We start from the raw sequence: 6,000 nt of genomic DNA on the forward strand, positions 1-6,000 counted from the left end.
TGCTGCAATTTATGTCAAAGAATATTCTGCCTATGTTTTCCTCTAAGAGTTTTATAGTATCTGGTCTTACATTTAGGTCTTTAATCCATATGGAGTTTATTTTTGTGTATGGTGTTAGGGAGTTTCTAATTTTATTTTCTTACATGTAGCTGCCTGGTTTTCTTAACACCACTTATTTAAGAGACTGTCTTTTCTCCATTGTATATTCTTGCCTCCTTTGTCATAGAGTAGGTGACCATAGGTGCCTGGGTTTATTTCTGGACTTTCTATCTGTTCCATTGATCTATATTTCTATTTTTGTGCCAGTACCATACTGTCTTGATTACTGTAGCTTTGTAGTGGAGTCTGAAGTCAGGGAGTCTGATTCCTCCAGCTCCATTTTTCTTTCTCAGGATTGCTTTGGCTACTTGAGGTCTTTTGTGTTTCCATACAAATTTTAAAATTTTTTGTTCTGGTTCTGTGAAAAATGCTATTGGTAATTTGATAGGGATTGCATTGAGTCTGCAGATTGCCTTGGGTAGTATAGTCATTTTGACAATATTTATTCTTCCAATCCAAGAACATGGTATGTCTTTCCATCTGTTTGTGTCGCCTTTGATATTGTTCATTGGGGTGTTATAGTTTTCAGAGTATAGGTCTTTTGTCTCCTTAGGTAGGTTTATTCCTATGTATTTTATTTTTTTTGATGCAGTGGTAAATGGGATTGTTTCCTTAATTTTTCTTTCTGAACTTTCATTGTTAATGTATAGAAATGCAAGAGATTTCTGCATTTTTCTTGTTTCCTGAGATAAGATTGTATTCCTCTAAACTTCCCTCTTAGAACTGCTTTTGCTGCATCCCATAGGTTTTGGATCATCACGTTTATGTTTTCATTTGTCTCTAGGTATTTTTTTATTTCCTTTTTGATTTATTCAGTGATCCATTTGTTGTTTAGTAACATTGCTTAGCCTCCACATATTTGTGTTTTTTACAGTTTTTTTTTCTTGTAGTTGATTTCTAATCTCATAGCATTGTGGTCAGAGAAAGTGCTTGATATGATTTCAATTTTCTTAAATTTACCAAGGCTTGCTTTGTGGCCCAGCATGTGATCTATCCTGGAGAATGTTCCATGTGCACTTGAGAAGAAAGTGTATTCTGCTGCTTTTGGGTGGAATGCTCTATAAATATCAATTAAGTCCATCTGGTCTAATGTGTCATTTAAGACCTGTGGGGGTTTTTTGGGGGGATTTTTTTAGTAAATTTATTTATTTGCTGCTTTGGGTCTTCATTGCTACACATAGGCTTTCCCTAGTTGCAGCAAGCGAGGACTACTCGTCATTGTGGTGTGTGGGCTTCTCATTGTGGTGGCTGTGGAGCACAGGCTCTAGGCGTGTGGGCTTCAGTAGTTGTGGCACACAGGCTCCATAGTTGTGGCTCCCCAGCTCTAGAGTACAGGCTCAATAGTTGTGGCACATGGGCTTAGTGGCATGTGGGATCTTCCTGGAGCAGGGATTGAACCCATGTCCCCTGCATTGGCAGGCAGATTCTTAACCACTGTGCCACCTAGGCAGTCCAAGCCTGTGTTTTCATATTGATTTTCTGTCTGGATGATCTGTCCATTGATGTAAGTGGTGTGTTAAAGCCCCCCACTATTATTGCGTCACTTCAGTTTCTCCTTTTATGGCTGTTACTATTTGCCTTATATATTGAGGTGCTCCTATGTTGGGTGCATATATACTTACAATTGTAATATTTTCTTCTTGGATTGATCCCTTGATCATTATGTAGTGACCTTATTTGTCTCTTATAACAGCCTTTATTTTTAAAAATTTTTTAAAATATATTTATTATTATTTGTTTTATTTTATTTTTTTATTTATTGGCTGCATTGGGTCTTTGTTTCTGCATGTGGGCTTTCTGTAGTTGTGGAGAATGGGGGCTACTCTTCTTGCAGTGCATGGGCTTCTTATTGCGATGGCTTCTCTTGTTGTGGAGCATGGGCTGTAGGTGCATGGGCTTCAGTAGTCATGGCACATGGGCTCAGTAGTTGTGGCGCTTGGGCTTAGTTGCTTGGTGGCATGTGGGGTCTTCCCGGACCAGGGCTCAAACCCGTGTCCCTGGCATTGGCAGTCAGATTCTTAACCACCGCACTACCAAAGAAACCCCTAGCAGCTTTTATTTTAAAGTCTATTTTGTCTGATATGAGTATTGCTACTCCAGCTTTCTTTTGATTTCCATTTGCATGGAATACCTTTTCCATCCCTTCACTTTTAGTCTGTATGTGTCCCTAGATCTGATGTGGGTCTCTTGGAGACAGCATATATATGGGTCTTGTTTTTGTATCCATTCAGCCAATCTATATCCTTTGGTTGGAGCATTTAATCCATTTACACTTATAATTATCAATATGTATGTTCTTATTGCCATTTTGTTAATTGTTTAGGATTCCATTTTTTAGGTCTTTTTTTTCCCTTCTTTTCTTCTCTTCTCTTGTGATTTGATGACTGTTTTTAGTATTGTGTTTGGATTGATTTTTCTTTTCTGTATGTGTATGTTTTTCATTTTACAGTTACCATGAGTTTTTGATATAGCAGTCTATATATATACAAGATTGTTTTAAGTTGCTGGTCACTTCACTTCAAATGCATTTCCAATATCCTGCATTTGTACTCTTCACAATTGCTGGTTTTGATATCATAGTTGTGTGTGGATGACTTCCTTCCTTTACTGTATGTTTGCATTACCAGTAAAGCTTTCTTATTTATAATTTTCTTATTTCTAGTTGTGGCCTTTTCTTTCCCACCTACAAAAGTGCCTTTAGCATTTGTCATAAAGATGGTTTAGTGGTACTGAATTCTCTTACCTTTTGCTTGTCTATAAAGCTTTTGATTTCTCTGTTGAATCTGAATAAGACCTTTGCTGGGTAGCATATTCTTGATTGTAGGTTTTTCCCTTTCATCACTTTAAATATATTGTGTCACTCCCTTATGGCCTGCAGAGTTCCTGCTGAAAAATGAGCTGATAACCTTGTGGGGGTTCCCTTGTATATTATTTGTTGCTTTTCTCTTGTTACTTTCAATATTTTCTCTTTGTCTTTAACTTTTGCAAATTGATTAATATACGTCTCAGCATGTTCCTCCTTGGGTTTATCCTTATGGGACTCTCTGCCCTTCCTGTACTTGAGTGTTTCCTTTCCCACATTAGGGAAGTTTTTGGTTATTATCTCTTCAAGTATTTTCTCAGGCACTTTCTCTCTCTCTTCTCCTTCTGGAACCCCTATAATGCAAATGTTGGTGCATTTAATGTTGTCCCAGAGGTCTCTTAGACGGTCCTTATTTCTTTTCATTCTTTTTCTTTATTCTATTCTGCAGCAGTGGTTTCCACCATTCTGTCTTTCAGCTCACTTATCCATTCTTCTGCTTCATTTATTCTGCTATTAATTCCTTTTACTGTATTTTTCATTTCAGTTATTGTATTGTTCATCTATGTTCTTTAAACCTTCTAGGTCTTTGTTGAACATTTCCTGTGTCTTCTCAGTCTGTGCCTCCATTCTTTTTCCAAGATCTTGGATCATCTTTAGTGTCATTATTCTAAATTCTTTTTTGGTCAGATTGCCTATCTCCACTTGACTTAGTTGTTCTTCTGGGGTTTTATCTTGTTCCTTCATCTGGAACAATATTTCTCTGCCAACTCATGTTGTCTAACTTTCTGTATTTCTGGGCTGTGTTCCACAGGCTGCAGAATTGTAGTATTTCTTGCTTCTGGTGTCTGCACCCTGGTGGGTGAGGTTGGTCCAGGGACTTGTGCAGGCTTTCTGATGGGAGGAACTGATGCCTGCCCACTTCTGGGTGGAGCTGGTGTGCAAGGCTGTGTCATCAAGTGGCATGTCTAGAGGTTGCTGTGAGCTCACATGACTTTAGGCAGCCTGTCTGTTGATGGGTGGGGCTGTGTTCCTACCCTGCGGGTTGTTTGGGCTGAGGCGTCCCAGCACAGGAGCCTGCAGGCTGTTGGGTGGGGCCAGGTCTTGGTGCCAAGATGGTGACCTCCAGGAGAACTCATGCTGAGGAATATTCCCTAGGGGCCTCCACGACCGATGTCCTTGCTCCTGCAGTGGGCCACAGCCAACCCCCCCCTCCCCAGGAGACCCTACCCACAGGTAGTTCTGGCCCAGGCTCCTATGAGGTCACTACTTTGCCCTTGGTCCCACTGCACATGAAATCTTATGTGCACCCTCCAAAGAGTGGAATATCTGTTTCCCCCAGTCCTGTGGAGTTCCTGTACTCAAGCCCCACTGGCCTTCAAAGACAAATGCTGTGGGAGCTCCTCCTCCCAATGCCAGACCCCCAGGCTGGGGAGACTGATGTGGGCTTAGAACTCTCTGTTTTGTTGCGGTTTCTTCTTCATCTTTGGATGTAAAATGTCTCTTTTGGTAGGTTCCAGTCTTTTTTGGTTGATGGTTGTTCAGCAGTTAGTTGTGATTTTGGTGGTTTCGTGAGAGGAGGTAAACTCAAGTCCTTCTACTCCACCATCTGAATCACTGCAGAAACATTCTGTAAATGAAACATGCTAATCTCCTAAGCCCATTTTAAAATACCTTGGAGAAGAATCATGGAATTCTGCCAATCTGGTTTTCCTTTCTCCTTCTGTTGTATGGTGCTCCAGCCAGTTTGCCATCCACCTTCCACTAGGATCCCTGCCTCTTAGCTCACTTCTTTTAGTTTTCTGTTTTGTGGAGGAGCATTCATATCTTCTGGGTCTTTTCTCAAAGGGCCAACATCTGCTAGATCAAGGCTTCTCAAAGCCTTGCCTGCATAAGAAGACTTCCTTGCTTTTTTAAAGCATGTCTTGGATATCATTCTATATCAGTACATAGAGAGCTTTCTAATTTTCTTAGCACATGATTTCTGTGGCACAGATATACCATCATTTATTTAAACCAATCCCTCTATGTTGGTCATTTCAGTTGTTTCCAGTCTTCTTGATATTACAATCAAGCTATAATGAGTCATCTTGTACAGACCTGATTTTTTGACATGTAAGTTGAAGTACAAAAGAAGAATTGCTGGACTCTTGCACAATTATAATTTTTTAAATATTTATTTATTTGGTTGTGCCAGGCAGGCTCCTCAGTTGTGGCTTACAGGATCCTTAGTTGTGACAGGCAAATTCTTAGTTGCAGCATGTATGTGGGATGTAGTTCCCTGACCAGAAATCAAACCTGGGACCCCTGCATTGGGAGCGCAGAGTCTTAACCATTGTGCCACCAGGGAAGTCCCTGCACAATTATAATTTTGATCAATATTGTCAAATTACCTCCTTTTTAAAAAAATTGAAGTGTATTTGACATACAATACTATATTAGTTTCATTCATACAACATAGTGATTTGACATTTGTAAACAGGCACACATTGGAGATGCTGCAAGTTCAGCTCTAGACCATCACAATGAAGAGACTATCACAATAAAATGAGTCACACATTTTTTTTTGTTTCCTAGTGCATATAAAAGTGTGTTTACACTCTACTGTAGTCTATTCAGTGTGCAAAAGCATTATGTCTAAAAAGATAATGTACATACCTTAATTAAAAATTACTTTAGTGTTGGGACTTCCCTCGTGGACCAGTGGGTAACACTCTGCACTCCCAATGCAGAGGGCCTGAGTTTGATCCCTAGCCAGGGAACTAGACCCTGCATGCATGCCAAACTAAGAGTTCACATGCTGCAACAAAGAGGTTGCATGCCACAACTAAAGACCCCACGTGCTGCAATGAAGACCTGGTATAGCCAAAATAAAAATAAATTTTTTTAAATGTATTTTACTGTTAAAAAAGTCTATCCATCATCTGAGCCTTCAGTGAGTCATAATTTTTTTGCAATAGTAACATCAAAGATCACTGATCACAGATCATCATAACAAATATAATAATAATAGGAAAGTTTGAAATACCATGAGTATTACCAAAATGTGACACAGAGACACATAGTGAACAAATGCTGTTGGAAAAAATCACACCAATAGA

This window comes from Hippopotamus amphibius, chromosome 1 (genome assembly GCF_030028045.1).
Source record: "Hippopotamus amphibius kiboko isolate mHipAmp2 chromosome 1, mHipAmp2.hap2, whole genome shotgun sequence".
Lineage (NCBI taxonomy): Eukaryota > Metazoa > Chordata > Mammalia > Artiodactyla > Hippopotamidae > Hippopotamus > Hippopotamus amphibius.